The following is a 13,361-nucleotide window of genomic DNA, read 5'->3' as shown; positions in this document are numbered from 1 at the left end:
TAGACCGATTGAAGGATGCCACGTTTACTGAATATGTGCCTAATTTTGTCAGGACATAGCTGGGTCCATTGCTTCTGCGTGCTCTATTTTCACAAGCAAAGGCCTGGCTCTTTCTCCTGGCACCATCTCAGGTGATCTCCATGCCGTGGCTTCTTCTGAAATCAACGTCTGGACTGCCGCAAAACAGCTGACCGTTGTCGACAGGATTCGAACCTGTGCGGGGAGACCCCAATGGACTTCTAGTCCATCGCCTTGACCGCTCGGCCACAACAACCACATATGGCTGGCGAACTACATACTTGAAAGACATACGTCTTCCAAGTCCTACGCCACACGTCTTTCAAGTAGGATGTGCACAACAACGGCCACTCTGGATTGTAAATGCGGTAGCTGCATGGCTTTGGTGCGAAAGCTTGTGGTTTTGCAGTTGCGTCAGATCGGTGCAGCACAGCTGCGGTTGAAGCTAGCTGGCTGACATTAGCTTGCTTGTTTGCATGAACAGTAACACACACAGCTGATGATTTTGCCACCGCAAAGAGCTGATGAGTACATGGTTAGTAAAATGTTATCTTCATTCCAAACATTCAGCACAACGTTTAAAGTGGGACTGGCTGTCTTTATGAAGAAGTAACGTGTCCAATCCCAGTTTCATGTAAGAAGGTATAGGTATGAAGTGATGAGAACTCAAAGCCTGTGTGAACAGTGGTTTTCCACAGCAAACGGTAGCAGCGAGGCCGATGAAGAATGCACCTGGCTTGACATTGTAAGCATTTGCAGAAAGAGCGGAGAACGTTTTTAGTGTAAAAGAGCACCCAGCCCACATGCTTGAACAGCACTGCTAGTGGGAACTGCGATGGCCGGGAATCGAACCCGGGTCAACTGCTTGGAAGGCAGCTATGCTCGCCACTATACCACCATCGCTGTGAAAGACTGCAACGTTACTGATTCATTGTCCGGTTTATACAGCTTTTCAGGACAATTAACAAGGTGGGCATTGTGATTACACGCTTGTCAGGTTCTAAACTGGTCAAAAGGTAGATCACTAAAAAGACTAGTGCTTTCATGCAACTGCACATTTAATCTCATCAGCAAAGCTTCTTTGCTACTCAAGTGTGGCCTCTCACGCATTTAACCTCTTGCGTGATTGTTAGCACCTTGAGAGTGGCAATGGTCACACGAGTTCTTCAGGTCACACCAGACTAGGTGCGAATAGGTGTGAATCTGTCTTGGGACGAATCTGGGACGAGGACGTCTTTGGCTCCTCTTTCAAGTTATTGGACTTTGGCAAAAAGGTTTTACGCTTAATTAAAAAATGAGAACAAGTGTCTGTGTCTCGAATACAAAGTGGGAGCTGGTTCCACAGAGAGGGGCCTGAAAAGTGATGGCTCTTCCTTCCATTGTACTTTTAAATCCCCTCAGAAACCAGCAGTCTGTTGGGATGATATGGCACTGTGAGATCTTGTAGACAAAAGTGGTCGTGATTATTCAAGACCTTGTGTGTGAGGGCAAGTATTTGGATTTTTATTTGGGATTTAATAGGGAGCCAATGAAGAGAGAAGTCCATATGGGGGAAATATACTCTCTCCTTCCAGTCCCTGACTGTACTCTGGATGCAGCGTTTTGGAAGTAGTGTAAAGACTTTTCAGGAAGCTTTTAGGACACTGTGAAAATACTGAATTTGAATAGTGGAGGCTAGAAGTAGTGAATGCATCCTTCCTCTCTATCATTAGATGGAGAGAGTGTACAAAGGCTGGCATAGTGGGTCTGTGGCCACTCTTGCTTGCGCTTTTGCGTGTCTGTCAGCCAGCTGTGGAGAAGAGCAAAGTTATTACATACAAAGAGCTGAAGTGAAAAGCAGTGTTCCAGACAATGAAATGTGTCCACTGTTTGTGCTTTTCATGCAGAAATGTTTGATGTTTGAAGCTACTTCTGCTGTTGTCCCATTCCCGGTGAAATCCGCTGTCCCTCCAATCCCAATCCCAGTCCTCTTGCAAAGCAATCAGCATTTGCCAGACGCATCAGTCATCGGCTTGCGGCGGCGGTACTCAGACAGGATCCTGGACGACTACACAGGGGCACGTCTGGGGTGGCTAATAGACCGATTGAAGGATGCCACGTTTACTGAATATGTGCCTAATTTTGTCAGGACATAGCTGGGTCCATTGCTTCTGCGTGCTCTATTTTCACAAGCAAAGGCCTGGCTCTTTCTCCTGGCACCATCTCAGGTGATCTCCATGCCGTGGCTTCTTCTGAAATCAACGTCTGGACTGCCGCAAAACAGCTGACCGTTGTCGACAGGATTCGAACCTGTGCGGGGAGACCCCAATGGATTTCTAGTCCATCGCCTTGACCGCTCGGCCACAACAACCACATTTGGCTGTCGAACTACATACTTGAAAGACATACGTCTTCCAAGTCCTACGCCACACGTCTTTCAAGTAGGATGTGCACAACAATGGCCTCGCTGGATTGTAAATGCGGTAGCTGCATGGCTTTGGTGCGAAAGCTTGTGGTTTTGCAGTTGCGTCAGATCGGTGCAGCACAGCTGCGGTTGAAGCTAGCTGGCTGACATTAGCTTGCTTGTTTGCATGAACAGTAACACACACAGCTGATGATTTTGCCACCGCAAAGAGCTGATCAGTACATGGTTAGTAAAATGTTATCTTCATTCCAAACATTCAGCACAACGTTTAAAGTGGGACTGGCTGTCTTTATGAAGAAGTAACGTGTCCGATCCCAGTTTCATGTAAGAAGGTATAGGTATGAAGTGATGAGAACTCAAAGCCTGTGTGAACAGTGGTTTTCCACAGCAAACGGTAGCAGCGAGGCCGATGAAGAATGCACCTGGCTTGACATTGTAAGCATTTGCAGAAAGAGCGGAGAACGTTTTTAGTGTAAAAGAGCAAGCAGCCCACATGCTTGAACAGCACTGCTAGTGGGAACTGCGATGGCCGGGAATGGAACCCGGGTCAACTGCTCGGAAGGCAGCTATGCTCGCCACTATAGCACCATCGCTGTGAAAAACTGCAACATTACTGATTCATTGTCCGGTTTATACAGCTTTTCAGGACAATTAACAAGGTGGGCATTGTGATTACACGCTTGTCAGGTTCTAAACTGGTCAAAAGGTAGATCACTAAAAAGACTAGTGCTTTCATGCAACTGCACATTTAATCTCATCAGCAAAGCTTCTTTGCTACTCAAGTGTGGCCTCTCACACATTTAACCTCTTGCGTGATTGTTAGCACCTTGAGAGTGGCAATGGTCACACGAGTTCTTCAGGTCACACCAGACTAGGTGCGAATAGGTGTGAATCTGTCTTGGGACGAATCTGGGACGAGGACGTCTTTGGCTCCTCTTTCAAGTTATTGGACTTTGGCAAAAAGGTTTTACGCTTAATTAAAAAATGAGAACAAGTGTCTGTGTCTCGAATACAAAGTGGGAGCTGGTTCCACAGAGAGGGGCCTGAAAAGTGATGGCTCTTCCTTCCATTGTACTTTTAAATCCCCTCAGAAACCAGCAGTCTGAGAGCAAAGCAGTCTGTTGGGATGATATGGCACTGTGAGATCTTGTAGACAAAAGTGGTCGTGATTATTCAAGACCTTGTGTGTGAGGGCAAGTATTTGGATTTTTATTTGGGATTTAATAGGGAGCCAATGAAGAGAGAAGTCCATATGGGGGAAATATACTCTCTCCTTCCAGTCCCTGACTGTACTCTGGATGCAGCGTTTTGGAAGTAGTGTAAAGACTTTTCAGGAAGCTTTTAGGACACTGTGAAAATACTGAATTTGAATAGTGGAGGCTAGAAGTAGTGAATGCATCCTTCCTCTCTATCATTAGATGGAGAGAGTGTACAAAGGCTGGCATAGTGGGTCTGTGGCCACTCTTGCTTGCGCTTTTGCGTGTCTGTCAGCCAGCTGTGGAGAAGAGCAAAGTTATTACATACAAAGAGCTGAAGTGAAAAGCAGTGTTCCAGACAATGAAATGTGTCCACTGTTTGTGCTTTTCATGCAGAAATGTTTGATGTTTGAAGCTACTTCTGCTGTTGTCCCATTCCCGGTGAAATGCGCTGTCCCTCCAATCCCAATCCCAGTCCTCTTGCAAAGCAATCAGCATTTGCCAGACGCATCAGTCATCGGCTTGCGGCGGCGGTACTCAGACAGGATCCTGGACGACTACACAGGGGCACGTCTGGGGTGGCTAATAGACCGATTGAAGGATGCCACGTTTACTGAATATGTGCCTAATTTTGTCAGGACATAGCTGGGTCCATTGCTTCTGCGTGCTCTATTTTCACAAGCAAAGGCCTGGCTCTTTCTCCTGGCACCATCTCAGGTGATCTCCATGCCGTGGCTTCTTCTGAAATCAACGTCTGGACTGCCGCAAAACAGCTGACCGTTGTCGACAGGATTCGAACCTGTGCGGGGAGACCCCAATGGACTTCTAGTCCATCGCCTTGACCGCTCGGCCACAACAACCACATATGGCTGGCGAACTACATACTTGAAAGACATACGTCTTCCAAGTCCTACGCCACACGTCTTTCAAGTAGGATGTGCACAACAACGGCCACTCTGGATTGTAAATGCGGTAGCTGCATGGCTTTGGTGCGAAAGCTTGTGGTTTTGCAGTTGCGTCAGATCGGTGCAGCACAGCTGCGGTTGAAGCTAGCTGGCTGACATTAGCTTGCTTGTTTGCATGAACAGTAACACACACAGCTGATGATTTTGCCACCGCAAAGAGCTGATGAGTACATGGTTAGTAAAATGTTATCTTCATTCCAAACATTCAGCACAACGTTTAAAGTGGGACTGGCTGTCTTTATGAAGAAGTAACGTGTCCAATCCCAGTTTCATGTAAGAAGGTATAGGTATGAAGTGATGAGAACTCAAAGCCTGTGTGAACAGTGGTTTTCCACAGCAAACGGTAGCAGCGTGGCCGATGAAGAATGCACCTGGCTTGACATTGTAAGCATTTGCAGAAAGAGCGGAGAACGTTTTTAGTGTAAAAGAGCACCCAGCCCACATGCTTGAACAGCACTGCTAGTGGGAACTGCGATGGCCGGGAATCGAACCCGGGTCAACTGCTTGGAAGGCAGCTATGCTCGCCACTATACCACCATCGCTGTGAAAGACTGCAACGTTACTGATTCATTGTCCGGTTTATACAGCTTTTCAGGACAATTAACAAGGTGGGCATTGTGATTACACGCTTGTCAGGTTCTAAACTGGTCAAAAGGTAGATCACTAAAAAGACTAGTGCTTTCATGCAACTGCACATTTAATCTCATCAGCAAAGCTTCTTTGCTACTCAAGTGTGGCCTCTCACGCATTTAACCTCTTGCGTGATTGTTAGCACCTTGAGAGTGGCAATGGTCACACGAGTTCTTCAGGTCACACCAGACTAGGTGCGAATAGGTGTGAATCTGTCTTGGGACGAATCTGGGACGAGGACGTCTTTGGCTCCTCTTTCAAGTTATTGGACTTTGGCAAAAAGGTTTTACGCTTAATTAAAAAATGAGAACAAGTGTCTGTGTCTCGAATACAAAGTGGGAGCTGGTTCCACAGAGAGGGGCCTGAAAAGTGATGGCTCTTCCTTCCATTGTACTTTTAAATCCCCTCAGAAACCAGCAGTCTGTTGGGATGATATGGCACTGTGAGATCTTGTAGACAAAAGTGGTCGTGATTATTCAAGACCTTGTGTGTGAGGGCAAGTATTTGGATTTTTATTTGGGATTTAATAGGGAGCCAATGAAGAGAGAAGTCCATATGGGGGAAATATACTCTCTCCTTCCAGTCCCTGACTGTACTCTGGATGCAGCGTTTTGGAAGTAGTGTAAAGACTTTTCAGGAAGCTTTTAGGACACTGTGAAAATACTGAATTTGAATAGTGGAGGCTAGAAGTAGTGAATGCATCCTTCCTCTCTATCATTAGATGGAGAGAGTGTACAAAGGCCGGCATAGTGGGTCTGTGGCCACTCTTGCTTGCGCTTTTGCGTGTCTGTCAGCCAGCTGTGGAGAAGAGCAAAGTTATTACATACAAAGAGCTGAAGTGAAAAGCAGTGTTCCAGACAATGAAATGTGTCCACTGTTTGTGCTTTTCATGCAGAAATGTTTGATGTTTGAAGCTACTTCTGCTGTTGTCCCATTCCCGGTGAAATGCGCTGTCCCTCCAATCCCAATCCCAGTCCTCTTGCAAAGCAATCAGCATTTGCCAGACGCATCAGTCATCGGCTTGCGGCGGCGGTACTCAGACAGGATCCTGGACGACTACACAGGGGCACGTCTGGGGTGGCTAATAGACCGATTGAAGGATGCCACGTTTACTGAATATGTGCCTAATTTTGTAAGGACATAGCTGGGTCCATTGCTTCTGCGTGCTCTATTTTCACAAGCAAAGGCCTGGCTCTTTCTCCTGGCACCATCTCAGGTGATCTCCATGCCGTGGCTTCTTCTCAAATCAACGTCTGGACTGCCGCAAAACAGCTGACCGTTGTCGACAGGATTCGAACCTGTGCGGGGAGACCCCAATGGATTTCTAGTCCATCGCCTTGACCGCTCGGCCACAACAACCACATTTGGCTGTCGAACTACATACTTGAAAGACATACGTCTTCCAAGTCCTACGCCACACGTCTTTCAAGTAGGATGTGCACAACAACGGCCACGCTGGATTGTAAATGCGGTAGCTGCATGGCTTTGGTGCGAAAGCTTGTGGTTTTGCAGTTGCGTCAGATCGGTGCAGCACAGCTGCGGTTGAAGCTAGCTGGCTGACATTGGCTTGCTTGTTTGCATGAACAGTAACACACACAGCTGATGATTTTGCCACCGCAAAGAGCTGATCAGTACATGGTTAGTAAAATGTTATCTTCATTCCAAACATTCAGCACAACGTTTAAAGTGGGACTGGCTGTCTTTATGAAGAAGTAACGTGTCCAATCCCAGTTTCATGTAAGAAGGTATAGGTATGAAGTGATGAGAACTCAAAGCCTGTGTGAACAGTGGTTTTCCACAGCAAACGGTAGCAGCGAGGCCGATGAAGAATGCACCTGGCTTGACATTGTAAGCATTTGCAGAACGAGCGGATAACGTTTTTAGTGTAAAAGAGTACCCAGCCCACATGCTTGAACAGCACTGCTAGTGGGAACTGCGATGGCTGGGAATCGAACCCGGGTCAACTGCTTGGAAGGCAGTTATGCTCGCCACTATACCACCATCGCTGTGAAAGACTGCAACGTTACTGATTCATTGTCCGGTTTATACAGCTTTTCAGGACAATTAACAAGGTGGGCATTGTGATTACACGCTTGTCAGGTTCTAAACTGGTCAAAAGGTAGATCACTAAAAAGACTAGTGCTTTCATGCAACTGCACATTTAATCTCATCAGCAAAGCTTCTTTGCTACTCAAGTGTGGCCTCTCACGCATTTAACCTCTTGCGTGATTGTTAGCACCTTGAGAGTGGCAATGGTCACACGAGTTCTTCAGGTCACACCAGACTAGGTGCGAATAGGTGTGAATCTGTCTTGGGACGAATCTGGGACGAGGACGTCTTTGGCTCCTCTTTCAAGTTATTGGACTTTGGCAAAAAGGTTTTACGCTTAATTAAAAAATGAGAACAAGTGTCTGTGTCTCGAATACAAAGTGGGAGCTGGTTCCACAGAGAGGGGCCTGAAAAGTGATGGCTCTTCCTTCCATTGTACTTTTAAATCCCCTCAGAAACCAGCAGTCTGAGAGCAAAGCAGTCTGTTGGGATGATATGGCACTGTGAGATCTTGTAGACAAAAGTGGCGTGATTATTCAAGACCTTGTGTGTGAGGGCAAGTATTTGGATTTTTATTTGGGATTTAATAGGGAGCCAATGAAGAGAGAAGTCCATATGGGGGAAATATACTCTCTCCTTCCAGTCCCTGACTGTACTCTGGATGCAGCGTTTTGGAAGTAGTGTAAAGACTTTTCAGGAAGCTTTTAGGACACTGTGAAAATACTGAATTTGAATAGTGGAGGCTAGAAGTAGTGAATGCATCCTTCCTCTCTATCATTAGATGGAGAGAGTGTACAAAGGCCGGCATAGTGGGTCTGTGGCCACTCTTGCTTGCACTTTTGCGTGTCTGTCAGCCAGCTGTGGAGAAGAGCAAAGTTATTACATACAAAGAGCTGAAGTGAAAAGCAGTGTTCCAGACAATGAAATGTGTCCACTGTTTGTGCTTTTCATGCAGAAATGTTTGATGTTTGAAGCTATTTCTGCTGTTGTCCCATTCCCGGTGAAATCCGCTGTCCCTCCAATCCCAGTCCTCTTGCAAAGCAATCAGCATTTGCCAGACGCATCAGTCATCGGCTTGCGGCGGCGGTACTCAGACAGGATCCTGGACGACTACACAGGGGCACGTCTGGGGTGGCTAATAGACCGATTGAAGGATGCCACGTTTACTGAATATGTGCCTAATTTTGTCAGGACATAGCTGGGTCCATTGCTTCTGCGTGCTCTATTTTCACAAGCAAAGGCCTGGCTCTTTCTCCTGGCACCATCTCAGGTGATCTCCATGCCGTGGCTTCTTCTCAAATCAACGTCTGGACTGCCGCAAAACAGCTGACCGTTGTCGACAGGATTCGAACCTGTGCGGGGAGACCCCAATAGATTTCTAGTCCATCGCCTTGACCGCTCGGCCACAACAACCACATTTGGCTGTCGAACTACATACTTGAAAGACATACGTCTTCCAAGTCCTACGCCACACGTCTTTCAAGTAGGATGTGCACAACAACGGCCACGCTGGATTGTAAATGCGGTAGCTGCATGGCTTTGGTGCGAAAGCTTGTGGTTTTGCGGTTGCGTCAGATCGGTGCAGCACAGCTGCGGTTGAAGCTAGCTGGCTGACATTAGCTTGCTTGTTTGCATGAACAGTAACACACACAGCTGATGATTTTGCCACCGCAAAGAGCTGATGAGTACATGGTTAGTAAAATGTTATCTTCATTCCAAACATTCAGCACAACGTTTAAAGTGGGACTGGCTGTCTTTATGAAGAAGTAACGTGTCCAATCCCAGTTTCATGTAAGAAGGTATAGGTATGAAGTGATGAGAACTCAAAGCCTGTGTGAACAGTGGTTTTCCACAGCAAACGGTAGCAGCGAGGCCGATGAAGAATGCACCTGGCTTGACATTGTAAGCATTTGCAGAACGAGCGGAGAACGTTTTTAGTGTAGAAGAGTACCCAGCCCACATGCTTGAACAGCACTGCTAGTGGGAACTGCGATGGCCGGGAATCGAACCCGGGTCAACCGCTTGGAAGGCAGCTATGCTCGCCACTATACCATCATCGCTGTGAAAGACTGCAACATTACTGATTCATTGTCCGGTTTATACAGCTTTTCAGGACAATTAACAAGGTGGGCATTGTGATTACACGCTTGTCAGGTTCTAAACTGGTCAAAAGGTAGATCACTAAAAAGACTAGTGCTTTCATGCAACTGCACATTTAATCTCATCAGCAAAGCTTCTTTGCTACTCAAGTGTGGCCTCTCACGCATTTAACCTCTTGCGTGATTGTTAGCACCTTGAGAGTGGCAATGGTCACACGAGTTCTTCAGGTCACACCAGACTAGGTGCGAATAGGTGTGAATCTGTCTTGGGACGAATCTGGGACGAGGACGTCTTTGGCTCCTCTTTCAAGTTATTGGACTTTGGCAAAAAGGTTTTACGCTTAATTAAAAAATGAGAACAAGTGTCTGTGTCTCGAATACAAAGTGGGAGCTGGTTCCACAGAGAGGGGCCTGAAAAGTGATGGCTCTTCCTTCCATTGTACTTTTAAATCCCCTCAGAAACCAGCAGTCTGAGAGCAAAGCAGTCTGTTGGGATGATATGGCACTGTGAGATCTTGTAGACAAAAGTGGTCGTGATTATTCAAGACCTTGTGTGTGAGGGCAAGTATTTGGATTTTTATTTGGGATTTAATAGGGAGCCAATGAAGAGAGAAGTCCATATGGGGGAAATATACTCTCTCCTTCCAGTCCCTGACTGTACTCTGGATGCAGCGTTTTGGAAGTAGTGTAAAGACTTTTCAGGAAGCTTTTAGGACACTGTGAAAATACTGAATTTGAATAGTGGAGGCTAGAAGTAGTGAATGCATCCTTCCTCTCTATCATTAGATGGAGAGAGTGTACAAAGGCCGGCATAGTGGGTCTGTGGCCACTCTTGCTTGCGCTTTTGCGTGTCTGTCAGCCGGCTGTGGAGAAGAGCAAAGTTATTACATACAAAGAGCTGAAGTGAAAAGCAGTGTTCCAGACAATGAAATGTGTCCACTGTTTGTGCTTTTCATGCAGAAATGTTTGATGTTTGAAGCTATTTCTGCTGTTGTCCCATTCCCGGTGAAATCCGCTGTCCCTCCAATCCCAGTCCTCTTGCAAAGCAATCAGCATTTGCCAGACGCATCAGTCATCGGCTTGCGGCGGCGGTACTCAGACAGGATCCTGGACGACTACACAGGGGCACGTCTGGGGTGGCTAATAGACCGATTGAAGGATGCCACGTTTACTGAATATGTGCCTAATTTTGTCAGGACATAGCTGGGTCCATTGCTTCTGCGTGCTCTATTTTCACAAGCAAAGGCCTGGCTCTTTCTCCTGGCACCATCTCAGGTGATCTCCATGCCGTGGCTTCTTCTCAAATCAACGTCTGGACTGCCGCAAAACAGCTGACCGTTGTCGACAGGATTCGAACCTGTGCGGGGAGACCCCAATGGATTTCTAATCCATCGCCTTGACCGCTCGGCCACAACAACCACATTTGGCTGTCGAACTACATACTTGAAAGACATACGTCTTCCAAGTCCTACGCCACACGTCTTTCAAGTAGGATGTGCACAACAACGGCCACGCTGGATTGTAAATGCGGTAGCTGCATGGCTTTGGTGCGAAAGCTTGTGGTTTTGCAGTTGCGTCAGATCGGTGCAGCACAGCTGCGGTTGAAGCTAGCTGGCTGACATTAGCTTGCTTGTTTGCATGAACAGTAACACACACAGCTGATGATTTTGCCACCGCAAAGAGCTGATGAGTACATGGTTAGTAAAATGTTATCTTCATTCCAAACATTCAGCACAACGTTTAAAGTGGGACTGGCTGTCTTTATGAAGAAGTAACGTGTCCAATCCCAGTTTCATGTAAGAAGGTATAGGTATGAAGTGATGAGAACTCAAAGCCTGTGTGAACAGTGGTTTTCCACAGCAAACGGTAGCAGCGAGGCCGATGAAGAATGCACCTGGCTTGACATTGTAAGCATTTGCAGAACGAGCGGAGAACGTTTTTAGTGTAGAAGAGTACCCAGCCCACATGCTTGAACAGCACTGCTAGTGGGAACTGCGATGGCCGGGAATCGAACCCGGGTCAACCGCTTGGAAGGCAGCTATGCTCGCCACTATACCATCATCGCTGTGAAAGACTGCAACATTACTGATTCATTGTGCGGTTTATACAGCTTTTCAGGACAATTAACAAGGTGGGCATTGTGATTACACGCTTGTCAGGTTCTAAACTGGTCAAAAGGTAGATCACTAAAAAGACTAGTGCTTTCATGCAACTGCACATTTAATCTCATCAGCAAAGCTTCTTTGCTACTCAAGTGTGGCCTCTCACGCATTTAACCTCTTGCGTGATTGTTAGCACCTTGAGAGTGGCAATGGTCACACGAGTTCTTCAGGTCACACCAGACTAGGTGCGAATAGGTGTGAATCTGTCTTGGGACGAATCTGGGACGAGGACGTCTTTGGCTCCTCTTTCAAGTTATTGGACTTTGGCAAAAAGGTTTTACGCTTAATTAAAAAATGAGAACAAGTGTCTGTGTCTCGAATACAAAGTGGGAGCTGGTTCCACAGAGAGGGGCCTGAAAAGTGATGGCTCTTCCTTCCATTGTACTTTTAAATCCCCTCAGAAACCAGCAGTCTGTTGGGATGATATGGCACTGTGAGATCTTGTAGACAAAAGTGGTCGTGATTATTCAAGACCTTGTGTGTGAGGGCAAGTATTTGGATTTTTATTTGGGATTTAATAGGGAGCCAATGAAGAGAGAAGTCCATATGGGGGAAATATACTCTCTCCTTCCAGTCCCTGACTGTACTCTGGATGCAGCGTTTTGGAAGTAGTGTAAAGACTTTTCAGGAAGCTTTTAGGACACTGTGAAAATACTGAATTTGAATAGTGGAGGCTAGAAGTAGTGAATGCATCCTTCCTCTCTATCATTAGATGGAGAGAGTGTACAAAGACCGGCATAGTGGGTCTGTGGCCACTCTTGCTTGCGCTTTTGCGTGTCTGTCAGCCAGCTGTGGAGAAGAGCAAAGTTATTACATACAAAGGGCTGAAGTGAAAAGCAGTGTTCCAGACAATGAAATGTGTCCACTGTTTGTGCTTTTCATGCAGAAATGTTTGAAGCTACTTCTGCTGTTGTCCCATTCCCGGTGAAATCCGCTGTCCCTCCAATCCCAATCCCAGTCCTCTTGCAAAGCAATCAGCATTTGCCAGACGCATCAGTCATCGGCTTGCGGCGGCGGTACTCAGACAGGATCCTGGACGACTACACAGGGGCACGTCTGGGGTGGCTAATAGACCGATTGAAGGATGCCACGTTTACTGAATATGTGCCTAATTTTGTCAGGACATAGCTGGGTCCATTGCTTCTGCGTGCTCTATTTTCACAAGCAAAGGCCTGGCTCTTTCTCCTGGCACCATCTCAGGTGATCTCCATGCCGTGGCTTCTTCTCAAATCAACGTCTGGACTGCCGCAAAACAGCTGACCGTTGTCGACAGGATTCGAACCTGTGCGGGGAGACCCCAATGGATTTCTAGTCCATCGCCTTGACCGCTCGGCCACAACAACCACATTTGGCTGTCGAACTACATACTTGAAAGACATACGTCTTCCAAGTCCTACGCCACACGTCTTTCAAGTAGGATGTGCACAACAACGGCCACGCTGGATTGTAAATGCGGTAGCTGCATGGCTTTGGTGCGAAAGCTTGTGGTTTTGCAGTTGCGTCAGATCGGTGCAGCACAGCTGCGGTTGAAGCTAGCTGGCTGACATTGGCTTGCTTGTTTGCATGAACAGTAACACACACAGCTGATGATTTTGCCACCGCAAAGAGCTGATCAGTACATGGTTAGTAAAATGTTATCTTCATTCCAAACATTCAGCACAACGTTTAAAGTGGGACTGGCTGTCTTTATGAAGAAGTAACGTGTCCAATCCCAGTTTCATGTAAGAAGGTATAGGTATGAAGTGATGAGAACTCAAAGCCTGTGTGAACAGTGGTTTTCCACAGCAAACGGTAGCAGCGAGGCCGATGAAGAATGCACCTGGCTTGACATTGTAAGC

General features: G+C 46.8%; 6 non-coding genes across 6 annotated transcripts; all 6 read right to left on the bottom strand.

Annotated features, from left to right (window-relative positions):
* Positions 1–849: 849 nt before the first annotated feature.
* Positions 850–921, bottom strand: trnag-ucc (transfer RNA glycine (anticodon UCC)). Its single transcript has one exon. It is a non-coding gene; the product is annotated as a tRNA-Gly (tRNA).
* A 1,365-nt stretch (positions 922–2,286) lies between these two features.
* trnas-aga (transfer RNA serine (anticodon AGA)) lies at positions 2,287–2,368 on the bottom strand. Its single transcript has one exon. It is a non-coding gene; the product is annotated as a tRNA-Ser (tRNA).
* Positions 2,369–5,053: 2,685 nt separating this feature from the next.
* On the bottom strand, positions 5,054–5,125 carry trnag-ucc (transfer RNA glycine (anticodon UCC)). Its single transcript has one exon. It is a non-coding gene; the product is annotated as a tRNA-Gly (tRNA).
* A 1,365-nt stretch (positions 5,126–6,490) lies between these two features.
* Positions 6,491–6,572, bottom strand: trnas-aga (transfer RNA serine (anticodon AGA)). The gene has a single exon. It is a non-coding gene; the product is annotated as a tRNA-Ser (tRNA).
* Positions 6,573–7,147: 575 nt separating this feature from the next.
* On the bottom strand, positions 7,148–7,219 carry trnag-ucc (transfer RNA glycine (anticodon UCC)). Its single transcript has one exon. It is a non-coding gene; the product is annotated as a tRNA-Gly (tRNA).
* Positions 7,220–12,784: 5,565 nt separating this feature from the next.
* On the bottom strand, positions 12,785–12,866 carry trnas-aga (transfer RNA serine (anticodon AGA)). Its single transcript has one exon. It is a non-coding gene; the product is annotated as a tRNA-Ser (tRNA).
* Between the last annotated feature and the right edge of the window lie 495 nt (positions 12,867–13,361).

The sequence above is a fragment of the Pelmatolapia mariae genome, linkage group LG9 (genome assembly GCF_036321145.2).
Source record: "Pelmatolapia mariae isolate MD_Pm_ZW linkage group LG9, Pm_UMD_F_2, whole genome shotgun sequence".
NCBI classification, from domain to species: Eukaryota; Metazoa; Chordata; class Actinopteri; order Cichliformes; family Cichlidae; genus Pelmatolapia; species Pelmatolapia mariae.
Note: the sequence above shows the minus strand (reverse complement) of the source record. Positions and strands in the feature narration are given on the sequence as shown.